We start from the raw sequence: 23,300 nt of genomic DNA, 5'->3' as shown, positions 1-23,300 counted from the left end.
TAAATTTAGTTTCCCCGTCAAACTAATCAGATGCTTACATGTGTGTACTTTAGTTGCCCTCAGATGGAGGCAATAGGAGATCTGGTATGATTTAGTGTTTGATTTTTTGTATCAAATGAAAATGATGATCCTTTAAACATACGTGTGTTTATCCCATTTTGGATTTGTTTAGTTGTCTATTTTGGTTTAGTTGAGACAACTTTTGATTAATATTAAGTTAATGAGAAAGATTATGAAAAAGATTCTTTTTCTTTGTGCTTTCTAGATTCCATGTTGCTTCTAGGTTGTTGCTATGTAATTACGCTGCTGCACACTACATGATGTTAAGAATTGATTGTCGTTGTTTCTTTTTGAGCAAGCACCTTGATGACCACAGTTAGCCAAATGTCTTAGGCTTGGGGAAATTTGCTAAATTGCAATAGTTAGGTAAGCCATGAGTGATGGGAACTACACATATCAACATCACGCTGAGCATTAAATTGATGTGAAGAGTTGAATTGGCGTGTTTCCTTTTAGGCCAAGTACCATGGTTTGTTTGTTAAGAGATGAAGCGAGCGATGGAAAAAGAACAACCAAGTTACTCTGCAAGAAGCTGCTTCTACGAGTTTCTGTATAAATTCCAATGGCTCTCTCTCTCTTTTCCATTCTCCAAACCTTAGCTTTCTTCATCCCCGTTAGTGATTAGGTCCTCTTAGTTCCATTAGATCCTTTAGTTTCCTAGCCTTTAAACCTAGCAATAGAAATCATGACTTCTGAGCATCGATTCATCACCATTGATCGGAAGTTTTTTAGGGTAACCTGTAGCAAAACAAAACCTTTTTCTCCCATATCCTTGACTGAGTTCCATGCTCATGGTAAATTGATTGGGTCTTTCACCTACAAACTTGCAATCGATTTACAGAGATTGTTTCATGAAGCAGCAAAAAATGGTGATTTGGGAACAAAAGTGTGGAAGTATGAAGATAATCAAATTTGGTTCAGTGCAACCAAATTATGCAATGAATATGGATATTACCTCTATATTTTGTTATCTAGAACAAATCCAAAAGCATATCCAGTTTCGTTCTATGTACCTGCTGGTACTCGTTTTGAAGGGTGGTTTGATTCAGCCTCTTCATTGGAATCCATCATTAGTTTCTCTTCATCAATTTCAAAACCCACACCCCAGGTTTTAAATCCCATTAATCCCCAAACCCAACATGAAACATTCATTAACCCTAAAATAACCTATGCTCAATCCTTATTTTTCCAGAATAAGAACATTGGTTCGAACATTAGCATCAACTCTAAGCAAACCAATTCGCCATTCCCATGTGATAGGCATGCTGCACCATGCTCCATCAAAACTAAAAATTCAAAATATGGCAAGTTCATACACCTTGATCATAATTCAACACATTTAGGTGGATGGAATAATGCTTTTGTTATCTCCTCTTCACGAAAGGTCAGGTCTTGGTCAGGTCTTGGTAACATCCTCAATTTTGAACTACAGATTCAGAAGGCATTTGAGTTGTTTCCTATAAACTCAACTCAGGCTATTTTCTATGTAGATGATGACTTTTCCCGTGCAAATTTGGAGTTTAAGTTCACTGCACGTAATGTTACCTATTCAATCTTTCGATGGCATCCACAGATTTGGGGTTCAGCATATATTCATCATTATGTTTTCAGCATTGAAGTAATTGGTGTCCCATTCCAGTATTGGTCTCTAGAAGTCATCCATGCAATTGGTAAAGCTTGTGGTGAATTACTTATGATTGATACTGCGACTTTAAAAATTACCAATCTTCATGCTATGCGTATGAAAATCAGAAACAAAAATGGAATTAATTATATCCCTAAGGTCATCAAGATTTTCTCTGGCAAGCAGATGTTCACAGCCCACATTCATGTTACAGGGAAGTCCACCTCTGCCGACTGTAGTTTTCTCATTACGCCTCCTACAAATTCGGATCCTGCATTCAATGAAATATCCGTTACACCTGATTTAATGGAAACAAGTAGGGAGAAAAAGAGGAAGTATCTTCAGAATAATAATAATGCAGTTGTCACGTCCGAGAATATCTCGCAGTCAACTTATTCTAAGAACGCGCCTATATTAACACCAAATAAATTTGTTAATTATGGCAAGCATCCGGTTCAGCAGCATTCAAAGAAGAAAAGGCGAAATAGGAAGAAGAAGAAAACAAAACATAGGCATGTTACTCAGGTTTGGCAGCAAATTTCCATTCCAAATCTGTTAACCCGCTTTACAGAAATTGATATCACCCCGAAAGAAGCTCCAGCTGATTTGGTCAATGCCGTGGAAAAGGACGTGGAAATTGAGGACGTGGCTTCTGACATGGAAATTGAAGTGTCGTCTCAATCAGCAGGTTTGGAAGCTTTCAGACTATCCATCCCAGACACTTGTGATGCACCTGTAAACCCAACTCATCTTCTAAACCCTTCTGTTCAATCGTCGCCTGTAGCATCACCCATACAATCACCTGATACAGGCCTGGAAACTAAAACACTCAAATCCATCATCGATTACCATTGCTTGCATCATAATCCATCATCCTTCCATCTGTTACCTACCCCCATTGAAGTTTGCAGTTTAGCATGTACATCTCCAATGATAACTCCTAATACAAGTAAGTCGCATTACCCTAATCTGCAATCCAAGAATACCCAGAAGTTTAATCAATTCTTTGTCCCAGCCTGGATACGGACTGAAGTTAACCGGTTGTTTGATTTTGGTATCAAACTTGGCATTAGCTTCCCCACAATGCCGAATCATACTAGGAAATTCTTAATTTCAAGGATTTCCAGCTCCGGACCTGTTGTCAAACCAATTCCCATCCTGCCAACAAAGAAACAAATCCATGAAAATTTTGTTGTCCAGAATGTTATTTGTGTTGATGGTGTAGATAATATATCCGTACACGAAGAGCGTCAGTATGCACTGCCTTTACCAGGTATGGAAGACTCATTTTTCGTGAACATTGATGATGCAGAACCATTTGAATTTTCAGACACAAACACGCCTGAATTTCCACCTGGTTTTGAACCCCTTACAGAGGACATCTCAGGTGAGGATTTTTCGAGTATATGTCTGGATTATGTGTCACAGTCTGTTATACCACTTAATCTACGAAATGAATTGAAGAGGCTGGGTATTTCAGTTGAAGTAATTAACTCTCCTCCTTCCAGAGCAAGAAGGTCAGCCAGTTCTAGGGGAAAATATTGTTCCAAATGAGTCTTAAGATCCTAACTTGGAATGTTAGAGGTCTAAACTCTAGATGTAGAAGGACAGTAGTGCATAAGATGATACATATGATTAAAGCTCCCATTATAATTCTTCAAGAAACAAAAATGATGCATTGTTCATCTTTGGACATTAAGCAGATTTGTGGATACAAGAATGTTGGCTGGACTTTACAACAATCTGTAGGGAGCTCGGGTGGTATGTTAATCCTTTGGGATAGTGATTTTGTGGAAGTTTCTGACTCACTCGTTGGTGATTATACTCTTTCAATGCCCTGTACAAACAAGCTTGACAACTTTCAGTGGGTTCTCACGAATGTTTATGGGACGAACAAACCTGTTGAGCGAACTGATTTTTGGATTGAGCTTGATAATATTTGTAGATATTGGATCAATCTTCCTTGGTGTATTGGTGGAGACTTCAACACAATAACCAAGTGTGCTGAGAAGAAGAATTGCAAGAAGATTACAAGAAGTATGCAGAAGTTCAACCATTTCATAGTTGAACATGACCTGATTGACCTGGCCCTAAAGGGAGCAAGATACGCTTGGTCAAATGGTCAAGCAAACCCGGTAATTTGCAGATTAGACAGGTTTCTTATCTCCCCATCCTTTGAACAACACTTCCCATTTGTTACCCAATTAGCCAAAGCCAGACCTACCTCTGATCACATCCCACTCCTTTTAGATATTTCCGACCCATCATGGGGACCTAGTCCTTTTAGGTTTGAAGTTATGTGGTTCTTGAAGATGGATTCTTACAATTATTAGAAGATTGGTGGCTTTCTTTTTGTTTTGCAGGTACTCCTAGCACTGTGCTATGGTTGAAGTTAAAAGCACTTAAAGAGAAGCTAAAAATCTGGAACAAAGAGGTATTTGGTCACACCGACACGAGGCTGAATGCTATTCTCTCAGATATTCAAACACTTGATGGACTTGCGGAAGATAATATTCTTAATGAAGAGGAGCGGATTATGCAACTTCAGAACAAAGTGGAGTTTGAGAAGATTTCAAAGATGGAGGAAACTGCATGGAAAATCAAATCAAATACTAAATGGTTACAAGAAGGAGATAAGAACACATCATTCTTCATCAGTAACGCATATGCTAGAAGAGGATACAACAGAATCAGACAACTTTACATTGGTGATGAATTGGTTTCTGACAGAGGAAGGTTTCAAGATCATATAGTGGAGTACTATAAAACACTATTTACTGAAGAAGAAGTTATAAGACCTGATTTAGAGGGAATTGAATTTGATTATATCACCTCTACGGAAGCTTCTATTTTAGAAGCTAATTTTACTGAAGAAGAAGTTTTGCATGCTATCAGTGACTTAGCTAATGATAAAGCTCCGGGTCCGGATGGTTTTCCTATACTCTTCTTTCAGAAGTGTTGGCGTTTTATCAAGGAAGATATTATGAGTACGGTAAACGAATTTTGCACTACAGGTACTATCAACTCTAAACATAACTCTACTTTCATTACTCTTGTACCTAAAAAAGATCATATTGAGACTATAAATGATTGTAGACCTATTTGTCTTCTTACAAGCGTCTACAAGATCATAGCAAAAGTTCTAGCTACAAGGCTTAAACTTGTTATGGATAAGCTCATCTCTCCGGTGCAATGTGCATATATTGAAGGTAGGCAAATAATTGATGGTACATTAATTGCTAATGAGTTGGTGGACTCCAGACTTAGGTCTGGAAAACCTGGAATTGTGTGCAAAATTGATCTTGAGAAGGCTTTTGACAGAATAAACTGGAGATATCTCGAATTTGTATTACAACAAATGAGTTTCAGCAAGAAATGGTGTGATTGGTTGAGGTTTTGCTACTCTACTTCTTCCTTTTCGGTTCTTATTAATGGGTCCTCATTCGGCTACTTCACTAGTACTAGAGGTGTAAGACAAGGTTGTACGGTTTCTCCTCTTCTGTTTAATATTTCTATGGAAGGTTTTTCTAGATTCATGGATAAAGCAACTAATCAAAGTTTATTCAGTGGCTTCTCTGTTTCCCCTACAAGCATCATAGTCAATCACCTTCATTATGCAGATGACACTATTTTCTTTGTGGATAATAACAAGGAAGAGTTACTTAACTTATTCTCTGCTTTACATTGCTTTGAGTTCATCGCTGGTCTAAAGGTAAATACATCTAAAACTAGACTCATTGGTATGGGGGATGTACCTGACTTAGCTATCTGGGCTGAGGAATTTGGTTGTTCAACTGATTGCTTACCTTTTATGTATCTGGGGATTCCTCTTGGTGCAAAGTCTGGCTCAAAAGTAATTTGGGATCCAATTTTTGAGAAGTTTGATGCTAGATTATCTGTTTGGAGAAAGATCTCTTTATCTAGAGGAGGTAAACTTGCTCTTTTAAAATGTATATTGTCTTCTCTTCCCACTTATTATTTTTCGTTGTTTAAGGCCCCTGCTTCAGTGATCAAGATCCTATAAAATAAGATGCGTAATTTCTTGTGGGAATACAAGGATGGTGCAAAGACATATCATTTAGTTAATTGGGACATGGTCCGTGCAACTAAAGAGAGAGGTGGTCTTGGTGTTTGCAATCTTAAGCTAATGAATCAAGCACTATTTGCTAAATGGTGTTGGAGGTATGGTGTCGAAAAGAATAAACTCTGGTACAAAATTATAGTAGACAAATATGGGGATGATTTCTCCTTTTGGAATCCCGGTAAAATAACTCAATCTTATGGTGTTTCTTGTTGGCGGAGCATTGCTGAAATGGCAAGATTAATCTATGATAACTTCACATTGTATTTACATTTAGGTAGAGGAATTTCCTTTTGGAATGATGTATGGTGTGGTCAACTTCCTCTAACAACTGTTTATCCAAATTTTTATAAGTTATCAAGAGATAGAAACGTCAAGTTAGCAGACATGGTATCTTCGAACGGTAATTGAAAGTTTGATTTCAAGAGAGTACTTCATTCTTTAGAGGTTGAAGATTACGCTGCACTTCTAACTGTTATTGGCGACAACCCACCAACTCGGGATGGATTTCCAGACACGAGAAGATGGAGACTCAACACCACGGGGGTCTTTACAGTCAAATCCCTTTATGCAAAACTGGTTAGTGAATTCGGTATCGACAACTTTCCGTATCATTTTATTTGGAAGTCTGCAATACCTCCTAAGATCAATATCTTAATGTGGAGTCTAATTCATGGTAAACTGAATACCATATATGTACTTCTACACAAAGGTTTGAACTTGTATAATTCTTGTGCTTTATGTGGAATTGGTGCTGAGTCGCAAGACCACTTATTTCTCCATTGTAAGATTGCATACAACATATGGTTTAGCCTGATCCCTAAAACAGGTTGGGTGTGGGTTTTGCCTGGTTCTATGAAGATCTTAGCAGATATGTGGCATCACCATTTATTCTCAAGCTCTGGTAATTATATTTGGGATTTGATTCCGGCAGCAATTGTTAGTACGATTTGGAGAGAAAGGAACTGCAGACGTTTCGAAACTCAATATCTTTATAAAACAGATGATGACTTGGTTAACGAAGTTAAATCTGCAGTCCTAGCTTGGGTAGCTGCAACAGGACATCATATTCACTTGAGTTTGTCAAGTTCTGTGTTAAATACCTGGGATTCTATCTTCATGTAATCTATAACTTTCTTTTTTTTCATCTACCTCTGGTAGAAACTATGTACATTCTTCTACTTCTTAATACAACTTCCCTTTTGATCAAAAAAAAAGTTTCTGTATAAATAAATCATACGGAAATTCAGTATTCATCAGATTGGTTTTTGGTCCGATGTTACAGTTCTATTAGGTGTAAATATGAAAATCAGGAAATCAAGATGGAAACTGGGTATCTGTAAAAACAAAAAAAGTTGGCGAGTATCTGTTTATTTACTTTATTACGAAAACTTAGTTTTCGTCATCCTTGGACCTTGGCTTGGCTTGAAAGTAGCCAAAGTGAAGGAAATTGGGCACTATAGTGCTTGGCCGTAGAAGCCTGCTTTTGTAGAAGAGTGTTGAAGGATAATATAAAATGAGATTATAGATTGTAACGGCCCAAAGGTAGTGAAGAAATTTACCTACAACAGGTTAAGTATTTAAACTTAACATATTTTATGGTGTTTTTCATGCATGAAGCATTTATTTAATTTTACCCAGGATTGTCAAATTCTTATGGTATTTTCGCATATGAAGACTTGAACTCGGAACTGATTTTGATTGGTTCCTTCATATATGAAGAACATGAACACAACAAACTCATATGATCTTCTTCACATATGTATGAAAACTTTATTTAAAATGACTAGGTTTTTGGCGATTTTTACCGTGTTCTTTACTTATGAAAAATTCTATCTAAAATCAGCTAGGTTAATGATTAAAATCCTAACAAAATCTTATGGTATTTTTCACATGTGAATAACACTGCCATAGTTGGTCGTCGTTACCCCCATCTCTCCACTTCGTACTGGTAGATAAGATTTGCAAGCCAAAAGTAAAGTAGTGATTTTAAGATAAAATTAGATTTATAAATTATAAAACGTACTATTATGGTAATTTAGAAAAGAAAATCGATAACTTAGTCATTTACTATCTATTAGGCACCCTTTATCCAAACCTACATATTATATTCCTCGTGCATCTCCTTCGAAATTCCTGCCGCCCACAACATATGATTTTTATTTAAAAAACCCTTTATCCTGGATGTCCACTGGTAATGCCTTTTAACCAAGATTGCTAATAGGAGGCTGGTTTTGCTTGGATGTGTACCTGAACACTAATAAGACAAAACAATATTTTCCTTAGAATTGGTACACCCCCAGACAAGTTGGTACCCCAAGTTTTTAACTATGGTCATGCTTGGTTTCACAAGTGAATAGATCATCAAACTAAAAATAATTACATACATGATGACGTAGTAGTACATATGTCGATATGAATACACCGAAGGCCCCAAAAAAACGCTTTCCCATTTAGAACCGTTTCTTCTCTTCTCAGATCCGTAATTCAGGAAAATTTTTCTCCATCATCCTCTGCTAAATCCTCTAGCCACCGGACCTAGAGATGCTGTAGGTCTCATTAGCGTTTAGATTTATGGTAAGATCATGTTTCCTTCTTCAATTTTAACGATTGTTGTGTATTGGGTTTCTTCTGGTAACTAAGGTTCTTGCTGATGCTGATAAAGTTCTACTTTCATCGTATTATCTGATTCTTCCGCATCTACTTGTTTATTGGTATAGCTTTTCAGGTAACAATTTTGAACCCCTAGATCAGATACTACCTGGCTATGTTTTTAAGAATCATAATCAAGTTTTTTTCTTTAGGAACCATTTTCCTGGTTTTGAAGTTGGAGATTTTCCTGTCCCCTTAATGTTTTCACCTTTCAAACGAACATCTGAACCTCTTATTTAAGATTGTAGGAATTACCAATAGGTACTATTATAGTGTTCTTAGTTAGTGGCAGGTCCACCCATTAAAGCCCAGTATCCGGAGGTCCATAATTAAAACAAAACATAAAAATGGACCAAATTTTTTAAGCCCAGGTCCTACACACGTGTGTAACCTATTACGTGCATTTTAATAATTCCCAAAATGGCATTCACTATAAATATAACAGAAATAAAAGCCATATTTTCTCAATTTTCTTCTCAGATCCGTTTTCTCTCTCTCGCTCGCTCTCCTCTTCTCTGCTGCAGCCGCTTATGAAGTTTAGACCTAGGGTTTGTGAAGATGTTTTGTGGTTTTACAGGTATGTTATGTAATATTTTCTCCAGTTCTTCTTTGTTTTTGATTAATTCTCAACTGAATCATGAATATCTGATTGATTTCATGATGTTTTCACTTTCTTTTTCCAGTTTTGGTAGTTCGATTTCATGATGTTCTCTAGTTTTTCACGTGCTGCTGATTTTTAGACTATGAATCAACAGTACATATTTGGTGTGCTGAAATATACTGCTCTAATTTTGTTGTTTTTTTTATAGTTTTGGAGATTTTTCTTGTTTGTTCCAGAAGTACATATACGGAATACTCAAATTAAAGTGTTTCGATTCTATTTTTTCATAGATTCGCTACTTGTCTTTGACATGCAGCTAAATTTTAGATTATGAATCAGCAGTACATATATGGTGTACTGAAAAATTATGCTTTAATTTTGTTATTTTTGTAGTTTTGGATATTCTTATTCTTCGATCTAGAAGTATATATATGGAATACTGGAAAAAAAAGTGTTTCGATTCAGTTTTTTATAGATTCATTACTTGGTTTTCACATGCAGCTGATTTTAGTTCCATTTTGGTTTTTTTTTATATCCTTTTGAGTTGCTTTTGTGTATTAATCATCGGTACGTATATGATATATTGGTGGATTTTAATGAAACAAGTTCAGATCTAAATAAAAAATCATGTTTTATGTTTATTTCATTAGTAGATCTGATATTTTTATGGTTTTTGGTTTGATTTTCAATTTTCTTTTGTGTATTAACCATCAATACATATCTGACGTATTGTTTACTTTTTTTGTTTACTATGAATCTATAGGTTTTCTCTTATTTTTTTGGTTTGATCCAGGAGTACATATATGTTGTACTGGTTGAAACTTCTTCTGATTCTGTTTTATTCAGAGTTTTGCCACTTTTTTTGGTTTGATCCATGAGTTCGTATGTGAAATACTGAAGTATGTGCTTTGATTCGGTTATATTCATGGATTCATCACTTCTTGACATGTAATTGAGTTTTTAGTTTATGAATTCGCGGTACGTATATGTTGTAGTGATAAAAACTTCTTTTAATTCTGTTTTATTCATAGTTTTGCCACTTTATTTTGGTTTGATCCATGAGTACGTATGCGAAATACTGAAATGGATGCTAGTTTTGTTGTTGTGTTTTAATATTTTTATATTCTGGTCACATTTACAGGTTCAATATGTCCAACTGATACATACTCTATATGTAAGCAGTGAGGCAGATACATACTTAGATTTGTACGTAGTGTAGCAGATATATACTCAGATTTGTAAGCAGTGTACCAGATATGTACTCAAATTTGTAAGCAGTGTAGACACACACGTTTGGTAGTGATGGGTATTATGGACATTTCCATGTTTTAATTAATTTTGGACCTGCGGATAAAAAAAAGATCCGGTTGGACCCTACTATAAATAACTATATGGGCCTAGGACCAAACAAGAAATTTTCCTTTAAGATTAACCCCCCTCCTTCTCACTTCTATAACCATCTCAACAGTGTTTCTTCCTGGTCTATTTCATTCAATTTGATGGTTTTTCCCTTTTTAAAATTACTTCAAAACCCCTATCCACCTTGCATTTGTTTTTTCTAGGTCCCTTAATCTTGTTAAGGCCAAAGTTTAACATCTTTGTTTGTTGTGTTTTTATAAGCCGGCCTTGTGATTTCCTTTTATGGAAAGTGTTTGTTCCCTTCTTTCGGACCATGTTCTGGAGTCTTGTAATTTTACCCTCAGTTATCCTTGTTTTAGCACTGTACCGCTGGTATGGTGTTTCTGAAGAGCTCTTTGTAGCTCTGTTCTGGGTGCCTTGATATGTGTCTTTGTTTGGAATCTAAAAGATGTTTTTGCTTTGTCGCATTTTGGGATGTTATCCTATCTGTTTAGGTCCGTAATTTTCTTTGAGTTATTAGCAGTGATTAGGCAGAGTTCTAGAAATGTACTTGGAGTTTTTTATTGGTAAATCTATGGGAGTTATCTATTACCATCTTTGAACATCCGCCTGCTAGGGAAGTTTGAGAAGGAAACTTATTGAGGGGCCATATTGCTCATGGAAGAGAGAAGGTTTTCAGCATTCTTTTGGAAATCGAGGATCTGTCTTGGAAGCTTTGTTCCTATTGTCCATATCTGGGACAATTCAAAATCACCTGCTTTCACTTGTTCCTATAGAAACTTGAGCTGCATCATCATTGGTCTTCACAGCTTCAGTAAATTTCTAAATCATGTCAATCTGGGAATATGGAGACAAGCCAGCATTCACATACTCATCAGCATTAGCAACATCAACATTGCAATCCGTCACTTCTGAAACATGATTAAGAGGATTGAACTCCATTATATATTTTTGAGCTCCAATACCATAAGTCTAGCGCATTTAATTTGGTTAACTAAAACGTTCTCCATGGGTCGGTGGACAACCCAACCTTGTGTAATTTCCTTTCGTTAATCGTTTTTATGTTAGATTAGTCAGTATTAGTTTGCATTAGCGTGCTTGTCTAGGTTAGAATCTATAAACGCATTTAGTCCTAAAATTTCACTTTTAGTATTTCCTTCGTGTAATTTTGCTATTCCAAGTTCTCAACTTAAGACTCAAGTCAAAAGCTTCACCATGGATCAAGCAAGGAAACAACAGGATCAACAAGTAATGTTTGGGCTTCACACCTCAACAACTGGAGTCAAATTCCTGACTAGAACTTCAGATCAATTGCATCAAATACCACCAACAACAACAATATTTCCCTAGACATTAATATGTCCATCAAAAGTACAGCTTTTTTTGTGGAAAGCATTCTTCTAAGACCTGCAGATCATCGACAACCTACACCATATCCACCTTACCATCTCCAACAACTACTTCCAGTGCAATTTTGATTCAGAGGCTGCTATCCACATTTTGCTACTTTATGCTATTAAAGGCTCATGGCATATTGGTCCATATGTAATCGATAACTATCTGGGTATCTCAGACCCTGGTGTAATGACTTTTTAGTAAATTAATAAATATCATGTTTCAAAAATAAAATAAAAATCAAACTAAATTAAGTTTGGATTAATCAATCATGTATCATTACCAATGAAAGAAAGATCAATAACAAGAATCATTGTCTTCTCTTGTATAGATCCAGCTAATTCAACATTTTATATGTTAGAAAGTTCATTTCTAGTACCAAGAAAGTTATCAATCTCTCTGCAACACAACTTGGAAGTCAGTTAAGTGTTTTACTTCACATAAAGGTTTTCAAAAGGAGGATATTAATCCTCGCTAGAAGTACATCGTGAATTATTTCTTTATAATAACCAGTCAAATATGTAACTGGAAAATAAATGCATGTTTAAATATACGACCTCAACAAAAAAAAATCCCAAAACAGTGCAGCTTCTACTAATGTGGCTTCTATGCAGAGGAAATTTGTTGGTCTCGATCTAAATGCAAATTCTAATAATCAGTGGATTTTAGCTGAATGTGAGTTGTTTGACAATGTTTCTAAGCCACCTCCTTATCAACTACATGGTTTCTGGACTCATGGATCTTCAAGTCAAGGTTGGATTCCCGACTCTCACGCCACAAGTTGCATGAAAAATGACACAACTACACTTCATGGCGCAACAAATGTTTTTCTACGAATAATGCAGCTTCTGTTGAGGGGTGATTTTAGGTTTGAGGTTCTACCCGTACTAGCTAGTCAAATGACCTCACTATACCAAGAATAATAAGAGAGAGAGAGTTCCATTTCTATTCTACCTTGTCCTTCTTTATATAGACTTTCCAAAAGACCCTTCCTTTTATTACATCATGACATGTGTCTTAAACCTCCTTAATTACTCTTAATGTCATTCCTTAATATAACCTCCTTCTTATTTGTTAACCCCTCCTTTGTCCTTCTTACCTCAAGGATATTTCTTCATTGGACTTGGGCCTAGTCCCTAATTCCCCATATCTCACACTAGGTTTATCTCTCCCTTTAGGGGGTTTCATTTTTCATGTATCAACATTAGTCCCCTGACTGTTGGGTCAATTGTTAAATGACCCAATAGTCATAAAAAAAACTTTTTTTGGGCGTCCTTCCCTTCGCAAGCAGTTGAGATGAGGATCCCTTCCTCCTCATTGATTCTATGATCATGGGCGACGTTTAACCTTCCATCGTGCGGATTTCAGTTTCTGTCGGTTGACATTCCCTTTGCATAACTGCCACGTTCAGTAACTGAGGTTCTTTCTCTCTCTATATATATATAGGGGTGTTAGTTTGTTTCCCCTTCATCTTCCTTCTTCTTCCACCCTCTTGAATGTATCCATACACTCGCCATGTCTAGCAGTTCCTCCAGTAGTTCGTCTGAAGAATCTAGTGAATCTTGCCCAGGTTGTCAGTCGACGCAAAAATAATTTAAGTTCTTTCACTTCACAATTATAAATAAGAATATAGTTATAAGAATAGATTCGTCCCACAGGGAGATATGAGCAGTCAAATTGTTTTGATTACTTATAGAAACCGGGGGGTTTTGTTTGTGATTATAACTAAATAAAAATAGAGTAAATATAATAAGACGAATATCAGAAATAAAAAGTACTGGTTAGAGTTTTCATCTTCCATCTTCCAACATGTTATCAACTGAATCAATCTAAACATTCATTTTCTATCAATATCAATATCCTTAGAGCTCCCTATAGCAGGCTTACTCCGGCAAAACTCCTATTATCATCAAAGGCGCAAGAGCCACTCTTTGAATCTTTTTCACTAAATAACTTGGCGCAAGAGCCACTCAAGTTTAACCCAATGAAAGCACTAATATTTATGAGTTGAGGTTATTCTAAGAAATCCGGCGTAAGAGCTACACGGATTTAACCTAGGTTACGCTTCTACGTACAATTGTATGGCAACATCCCGTCGTTAACAACTATATTATGCTACTTTTAACAAGGATTATTCGACAATTCTGGATCTCAAACCCTAGTTTAGCAATAGATACGAAAGCATGCTCATTTAATTTGCAACTTAAACAAACTAGCAATCAATTATACATGGAGTTATAAACGGTAGAACATAAGCGATACTAACAAATTATGAATGAATATAAATGCATGCTTCAATTGAATAACATGTTTACCAACTTAGGACTACATCTCTAACCAATAAAAAGGTTTAGTTACTCATGGATTTCTTAAAACCCATGTAAAATAATAAAGAAGAAATTGAAAGCAAACCCTAGGTTGTAGAGAAATCTCTAACTCCAAAGCTCCTTCTTCTCTCCTTTTGTGTGTAAAAACGAATGATAAAAGATCTGATATCTCTCTCGTGCTTCCGTCCTTTTGTAAATCACGCCCCCCTGTTGGTCGTCAGAAAGAATTCCTATCACATCATAGATGGGCCACACGGATTAGAGAAGTCCAGCCCATTTTCCATTACCCATTTTCATTTCAGCTCCAAGGAACTGACGGTAGGATTCTATTATTTCTCGGCAATTCTTTCTTTCCTTCATACGGTTGTAAAACTGGTCCGTTGGTTCACCTGAGTTTAGGTACGGTAGGAAAACCAGTACGTAGGTTCTGTGAACACAAAGATCTGGTGTCATCTGAGTATTCACAAATAATGCGCGCATACTCATGACAATACAGTAAATAAGCTGCGCCTGAGGGGAATGGACAGGTTATGTCGAATCCTTGACTCAGAGTTCTAATACTCTTCCTCGTCTCATCAACTACAATCATTTTTCTTGGCTCATACAATAAGATAAATAGTGGATGAAATATAAAATGTACGAACATGATATACCATAAGTATCGAATTGAATATATAAAGTATAAATGCATGAATATAGATGAAACGATTAACTTATATGATTCATCACTCAGATCTCTGTCTACGGGTTTGGGTTTTTCATTATATGTATGAAGGTTACAGAAATAGTCGAATGACTTTGAGACCAATATAAGCCTGCGTAGCAGGAGGAACTTCACTTACACTTTCTCTATCTCTCTGTCTCTCTCCTATTCTCCTCTCAATGTTTTTCGGCCTCCTTCACTTGGGAGAGAGGGGTATTTATAGGGAGGTTACATGGGGTCCACTTCTGAAGCCCGTTATAACCTTATCCTCTTGTGTTTTGTGCCACTCACGCAGAAGTCTTCGTGTTCTCGGCTGCATCTGCGTGTTCTGTCTGGATACGCAGTATTATCTGCGCTTCCTCCACAGGATGACTGACACGTATGCTGTTTGAGGGTATTTAATGCGGGTAGTTGAGATGTCTGTCCGCCGTAGACAGCTGTCCTCTGCCCCTATCTTGTCTGCGTCAGTCTGACTATCCCCAGCCGTAGATCTTAGATCTTTCTAGGGATCGGATAAAGTGACTCTTGGCTATCCACGCGTGATATCATATCTTGATGCCCTTAGACGCATGTCCTCCACGTGTGTCTTTGTGGGCACGTGGCGGAAGATGAAATGTGTACCTACAATTTGCCCCTTTTCCTCCTACTGGGCGGTTAGTCTAAGTGGGAAGAAAAAACGTGTTACTCTCTTCATCTTCTCTTTACTATTTTCCTAGATTTTAGGGCATGTTCCCCACTATTTGTAATAACTTCTTCTTGGGTAGTGGGGAGGTTTTTATTTCTCTTTTCATATATATATGTGAAGGAATGTGAAAATTCTCTAATCATAAATTTCATTCCTTTTCTTTCCTCGGAATTTTCATTCTTTGTTCTCTGCTTTTGTATCCTTGTTATTAACTGCTGCTGCTGCTACTGTTGCTCCTCAAAGTTTTCTGCTGCTGTTGCTACTGTTGTTCGTCGAGGTTTTCTTATGCTGCTACTGTTGTTCGTCGAGGTTTTCTGCTGCTGCTACTGTTCGTCGAGGCTTTCTGCTTAATTTTTTGTTTATAGGTAGGTGGTTTTACTATGTCTTGATTATCTATTGATGAACTGTTGCTATATGTGTTTGTGATGAAGAACATATATATAAGTGTGTGTATGATTTCCCATGTTCGTTATTACAAACAGTAATGATTTCTTCCTTCGTATATGCTTGCCCCTATTTGTTATTTTTCCTTTTATTTAGGGTTTGTTCTTATTTTCCATCTGGTTCATGATTATGAAGAACTGGATGAAATTGGGTTTTTTGATTTCTGTTTTGTCTTCGCGGAAATCTGAAACTTGTTTGTGTACTACGCAGACATGGCTGACCGTCCGCGGGTTTCTTATCAAACTCCACCGCCTAGTCCGCGTAGATCTCCTCCGCGTAGGGATCCTGATGTTTCTCCGCCTGGTGGAGGTTCGTCTAAATCTTCCCAAGGTGATGCCCGCGTTCATAAGGTTTCGTCTTCTTCTGCTCAGAGGCACTTATCTTCTAAGAGGGGTGAGTCGCATAGAGGGAATACACAGAAGGGGGACCGGCCAAAAGAGGCTTCTGGCTCCCGGTATGCTGTTTATCGTCCCTTAGTTAATCCGCGTGATGATCCTAAGAGAACGAGGGATGTCATACCTCTTCGGTCAGTGGCGCCTCCTTCCGCGTCTCATCAACATCCTCAACCTCCCCCTCCAGTGTCTTTACCCAAGGGGAGGTCTTCGAAAGAAGTGGTTTCAAAGACTGATGTATCTAAGGTTCATCCTAAGAGGAAAGCTTCCGAGAGAAACCCTTCGAAGGGTTCTGCGCCTGATCCCGTGGAGGAGGAAGATATTTCTCAGGAAATACGTAGCGTGGCTGTTGGGGAGAAGAAAGTGACCTTCAAACATATTGATCTGGAGGTTTTCAAGGAAAAGCATGGTCTTTAGCTATTCGATGTTCGTTTTTACGCTGCTGATGATGATATTACTTATGAGATGATATCGACATATAAGTTTGATGAATTTCATCTGCTGACCACGGTGGGGGCCTTTGAAGTGGGTCTTATGTTGCCTTTGTACAAGTCTGGGGGTTCTTTTTATTATGATGTGCTGGCTGGTCGAGAGGGTTCTTAGAAGAACACACACTGTCGCTCTATTTCCCAACTTCATGGTAATTATCTTCGTGCACTGAGGGAGTGTTATCTTCGGAGCAAAGGAGAGAAAATGATGACTCTTTATGTTCCCAATCCTGAGGAAAGGGAGTGGTATACGCCTGAGAATTTTAACAAGTCTTTCGGTGACTATGTTAACAGTAGGAATCGTAAACCGTGGAGTGTGAGTCTTCGGAATATTGCCGCTCCACGTGTGAGATACGCCTTCTGAGTGAAGTAAGTGGTGCTAAAGTGAAGTACGTCCCGGGTACAGAGAATTCTACTAACAAACTGGTATTTCCTACTCGTGAGCGGATCAAGCGTGATCATGACTATGAATGGCACACAACTGTTATTGAGGTTGTTGGTCCCTGGGCTTGGGGGTGGGTTCCAGGTCCGCAAGGATGGCGTCCTACCGCAGATAGCCAGATACGTGCGGCTCCTCCTGCTCGTTATGGGAATTTTTCGTCCTTGGCATTTGAATTTTGAGGGCATGAATTTCCAATATGCCCTCGATGTTGTTGATGGAGATGACGAAGAGAGTTCCGATGCTGATCTTCAGGCGAAGAATGCTGCGGTTGTCAAGGTAATATTTCCATATGCCTTGTCCTTTAGTTGAGGCAGTTTTAATTCTTTTCAAAGTCAGGGATTTTTATTCTTGTGCCTTGTATTTTTAGGCGACGAAGAAGAGGAGGATAAATCCCAAGCAGTCCACCACCGCAACAATCGAGGAGGCGGAGGTTTATGAAGAAGTTAACAGTCCTGTGACTGAGCTTGGAGAGGATGAAGATATGTCTGATATGGAAGAGCGTACTGATACATCCCCTCCAGGTCATGATGATGAAGAATTTGTTGAGGGGAATACTACCGCTGGTGGCGGCGGTATTGGTGGTGAAATTAATCCCGTAGGTTGTCATGATGCTGGTGCCGAAGCTAATCATGCGGGTTGCAGTGATGCTGGTGATGATAACAATGGCCTTGGTGATGAGGGTGTTGGTGGTGAAATTCCTGCTATGTCTCAGGAGTTTTCCTTTGGTCGGATTTATTCTACGGAGGATAGTTTTGACATAAACGCTGCCATGGGCCTGGCTTCTGAGTTCAACCTACACCCCAAACGATGATTGGGATGTGCTTGGTAACTCTAGCAAGGCGGATGGAAAGGGCAAGGGAGTCGTGGATGCTAGTGATGTTCCAGAGTGGAGCGGTGCTAGAGACCTTCCAGATTTGGATGCGGGAGTAGCCTCGAACTCTTCGGGTGCTAAATTCACGGACATGGGTAAGGCCTCGGTTGGGTCTTCTGGAGATGATTTTCCTCAGTCACTAATCCTTGAGGGTGATGATGCCATATTAGGTTGGTTTAAAAAGAAGAACTTGATGTTCGTACCCAATCCAGCTCCTGTGGTGGAGGGTGATAAGAAATCTGATGCCTATACCCGTAAGATGATGCAATTGTCTCCCGAGGACCAGGTTGCAGAAGCGTGGCATAAGAATCTTCGGGTCTTGGAGGCTTCTCTAGTAGTCGACGCTCCCTCGACTGTTGCTGATATGATGTCGTTGGCTGATGGGTATCAGTATGGATTTCCCCAACATCGGATGTTAGAGGTGAGTTCTCTTATCATTTTGCCTTGTATCAATTTTTAGCAATTTTTAGAGTCAGGGTGTTCTAATCTTCTGATTCGCAGATGATGAGGAGTGAGCATTGCAATCACATGTTGTACCAGTTTTTTATGGACAAATCCCTTAAGTTGGAGGCTAAGCTTCGTCTTCGGGAAGAGGATCTTACTGCGGCTGAGACTGTCATTGATGATATGGATAGGGAGATATGTGAGTTGAAGATTCTCCTCAAGGATAAGGAGAAACAAGTCAAGGAGGAGGAGAAGCTTCGCTTGGATCTTGCTATAGCTCGTAGTGAGTTGGAGGAGGCCAAGAAGAATTCCTCTGCTGTTACAGGTTTGATTATCTGTTCTCTTCCTTGCTGTTGTCCTTTACTGTAATTAGTGTTCTGTCTGAGTCTCCCTCCCCCACCCTATCTTCAGTGGGTGGAGTTCCTGAGTTAGTATGGCTTCGGAAAGAGTGGCAGCGTCAGAAATCTCGCATCGCAAAGTTGGTAGAGAAGATAAAGAGCGAGGCTGATAAGTGGAATGCTCGTGTCGATGAACATAATGCTCTGGCATAGGAGTGGCGGGTCAGACGAGTCCAAATGATTGAATCTCGAGAACATGTCTCATCATTGGAAGATAAAATCAATCTCTTGGAAGAAGAATTGCGTCAAGCTCGTTCTTCTCAGTCTTCTGATGTTAAAGATTATATTCAGCGTCTTTCTAGGGAGAGAGATGACGCTAGGGCTGAGGCTGGTGCTCTTAGAAAAGATTTAGCTGCGTCTAGGGCTGATGTGGTACGCCAAGCTGAGTCTGAGAGAAATCTTGAAGTAAATATGTATCGACTCAACAAGGGTCTGGAGGGTTTAAACAATGAGGTCAACCATCTTCGTCACTTGGATTCAATGAAACAAGTAGAATTAGATGCGAGTCAGTACGCCCTTTCAACCCTTCAAGCGGATTATAAGAAGTTGTCAGATGAGTATGATTTTCTTGATGAAGCCCGTGATGTTGTTGTTAACGAATATGAAATAGCTTTGGCGAGAGTCGAAGGTATATGCTTATATTATCGAGTGTGATTCTGTAATTTCCTGGACCTAACCATCTGCATTTTTCTTTTCCTTGCAGAGCTCCAGGGACAGCTTCGCACTGCAAATAAAGAGCTTGCGCAGGCTCAATCTCAATTAGTGCATCAGGAAAGCCAGATTAATTATCACAAAGGTTTAGCTACAGCAAGGGACGAGGCTTCCCAAGCCGCTTCGAAGGAAGTGAGTCGCCTTTCCTCGTTGTTGTCAAAGGCTGAGATGATGAATACTTTTATTGCATACAAGGCTCGGTGTCAACTAGTGGAAGAGACTAACAAAATTCTGGATAGCATCGAGTATGATCTTAAGACCGAGCATGCCTTATCAAGAGCTATCCGCGCCGTGAGAAACCCCCGCCCCTACATCTGGTTCTTCAGGGCCTTCCTCGGGTGGGAGCGTGCCTTCAACGCGGAAAGGGAAGATTGTTAAACCTGCTGCTGGGGTTGAACCATCCAAGTAGATTTTTATAGAGAGTTGATCTTTGTTGATTATGAGGCTTCGTGAGATTCCTTTTGTATTTTCTTGTTTCCGCGTATCATTTCCAAGCCTGTAATCAACTTTAAATATTGTTATGGTTAATTGGAATATAACTGAACGAAGTGTTTGAGTGCGAACCCGAAGATATGTGTATCTTCGTGAGCGTCTTGAGACCTGTCACCCCGCTGGCTAATCCTGGGCCAGAGGATTCCCAGACGGTGGGGGTCGGGGCAGCGTTCTAGGATATGAGTTGTTTGGAATGTACATTCATTCCGTCAACCCGCTGCCATAAGATTGGTTGGGTATCTCTTTCTGCTGGATGCCTTCCCCATGGTCCTACACTTATAGACGCTGATAGGGGAGTCCCGAGAGATTGTAGGTGACTACTTTCCCCAAGTAAAATAGAACAACAATTAACACCAGTATTTACGTGGTTCAACAGCAGAGTGTCTACGTCCACGGGTGAAAGAGGGTTAAAGTGTCTATTCAGTTGTTGAGTTACATTTAGAAGAATTCCATTGATGGAACCTCTGAGGTAGTAAATAGTAAAAAACAGGAGGATGAAGTATTGACGCGGAGGCTGTATTTACAGGTGTAGGGTTCTCGTGAGGTGTTATATTTACACGCAGTCGTCTTGTTACTATGTTGCTCCATGTATTTTGACTATTTTTTGCCAAAAGTTTGCTTGATTTATAGGTTGAGGTTTGCTATTCCTCTCTCAGAGATAGAAACATGTCGATCGCAAGCGTCGTTTTCTTCTTCTGGCGCTCTTCACGCAGATGCAGGTTTGCGTTGCCCTCTACGGGTAGTATGGCTTGAGATATTTTGCATTCCATGGGTGTTTGAGGATCTCCCCTTTTAGGTTGCGCGGATAATAAGACCCATTTCCTGCAACATCATGTATGACGAAGGGTCCCCCCCATGTTGGTGCTAATTTTCCCCATTTCTTTTCTCGTTGGTATTGGGGAATGGTCCTCAGCACATACTGCCCTTCTACGAAATTTCTGAGCTTAACCCTCTTATTATACTTCCTTGCTAGTTTCCTTTGATAGTTTTCCATTTTTTGTAGTGTTGCCTCCCTCCTCTCTTCTAGATCATCCAACCTTTCCAACATCATGTCCGCTGTGAGGTTGTTCTCCCATGCTTCAGTCTTCGTAGTTGGCATGATTATTTCTGTTGGGATAATAGCTTCGGCTCCATAGGTGAGTAAGAATGGGGATTCTCCCGTGGCTGATCTTCGAGTTGTCCTATAAGCCCACAAAATGTTGTGTAGTTGCTCACACCAACGCTTCTTGTATTCGTCCAACTGCTTTTTGAGGATGAGTGCGAGGGTTTTGTTTGTGGCTTCTGCCTGACCATTGCTTTGAGGGTAAATTGGTGTTGACTTGTTCTTTCGAATTTTGAAAGTATCGAAGAGTAAGTCGATGTTTTTTCCCTGGAATTGCTTGCCATTGTCAGATACAATCTCAGCTGGTATGCCAAACCTGCAAATGATGTTTTGAAAAATGAATGTGAAGACATCTGCGTCTCGGATCCTTTCCAGAGCTTTAGCCTCTACCCATTTTCTGAAATAGTCCGCGACCACTATCAAAAATCTTCTCTTCCCTGATCCTTCGATTAGGGGACCCACGATGTCTATGCCCCATTTTGAGAATGGCCAAGGGCTGTCTAATGGGTTCAACATTGTTGCGGGTGCGTGGATTTTTTTGGCGAAACGCTGGCATTCTTCGCATTTTCGTGACATTCTTGCAGCGTCTCGTATCATTGTTGGCCAGTAATATCCTTGAGTTTTCGCCTTATCTGCTAGGGATCTCATTCCGCTGTGATTGCATGCGTCGCCGCGGTGTATGTCTTTCAAAATCAAATATCCTTCGGATCTGAATAGGCAATGTAATAATGGTCCGAGAAAAGATTTTTTGTACAAAATTTCTTTTCTCAGATCATATCTTCCTGCCTTTGACTGTATTTTTCTGGCTTGCTTTAGATCCGAGGGTAGTATTCTTTCTTTTAAGAAAAGATGAATCTCAGATCTCCAATCTTCTTCTTTGCTGAAGTCTTTATCTTGATCTGCCTTAGCCATGATGTCGTCTTCTTGGAAATCATCCGCGATGAATTCTCCCACGTCATCATCTGCAATATCTTCTTCTGCGTGGTTCCTCTGCTGTGCAGCGCAAAGTTCTTGAATATCAATTGAAGGCTCGTAAATCCTGGTTACTTTTATTGCTTTGACGTCCTCGTTTCTAAGGATCAATGATATGTAGGCCAGGGCATCCGCGTGCCTGAGTTCCTTCCTTGCCAGGTGTCGGAATTTGATGTTTGGGATTTGTGATGCCAGTGTTTGCACCAATTCCATGTATGCTGACAATGTTATGTCATAAACATTATATTGCAACCCTATTTGTCGGATGACCAGCTGTGAATCGCTTGTCAGACGCACGTCATTTATGCCCATTTCTATTATCAACTGAAGGGCATGCACCACTGCTTCATATTCAACTATGTTGTTGGTATTACCCTTGAATTCTAACCTGAAAGCATGTATGATCCTATCCCCGCCCCTTCTTTATTTTTCGACCCATCTACAAAGACTTCACATTGCCTAGGATTTTTTTGTTCCAAGATGTCTATAGGATCTTTACCTTCGTCCATTTCTGGTAGTCCTGCTGCCTTTCGTCCTTCGATGATGACTTCTTCGCAGTTATCCAATGGTAAGTATGCTAGGAAATCTGCTAATACTTGTGACTTCTGAGAGTGTTGTAGCTCATGGATGATATTGAATTGATCTAGGTGAGTATTCCATTTTGCAATTCTGCCTGCTTTTCCTGCGTTTTTAAGGACTGCTTCTAGCGGAGCTTTGCATGGGACGCGGACGTAGTGAGTCAAAAAGTAAGTTTTGAGTTTGAGGGTTGCCCATACTAATGCCAAGATGAGCTGCTCGATCTTCGTGTAGTTCCTTTATGCTGCGTTCAGAGTCTTGCTGATGTAATAGATGGGCTGCTCTATCTTCGTATTGGTTTTAACCAATACTGCGCTGACTACATCTTCTGTTGCTGCTATGTATAGTGCCAACACTTCATCAGGGTCTGGTTTTTCTAATATAGGGATCTCATCCAGGTATTCTTTGATATTTCGAAAAGCTTCCTCGCACTCTGCCGTCCATTCGAATTTGCTTACTTTTTTGAGAATGTTAAAAAAGT

The sequence above is a fragment of the Papaver somniferum genome, chromosome 2 (genome assembly GCF_003573695.1).
Source record: "Papaver somniferum cultivar HN1 chromosome 2, ASM357369v1, whole genome shotgun sequence".
In the NCBI taxonomy this organism is placed as follows: domain Eukaryota; kingdom Viridiplantae; phylum Streptophyta; class Magnoliopsida; order Ranunculales; family Papaveraceae; genus Papaver; species Papaver somniferum.
The sequence above is the reverse complement of the archived record's forward strand: the minus strand, read 5'-3'. Positions refer to the sequence as shown.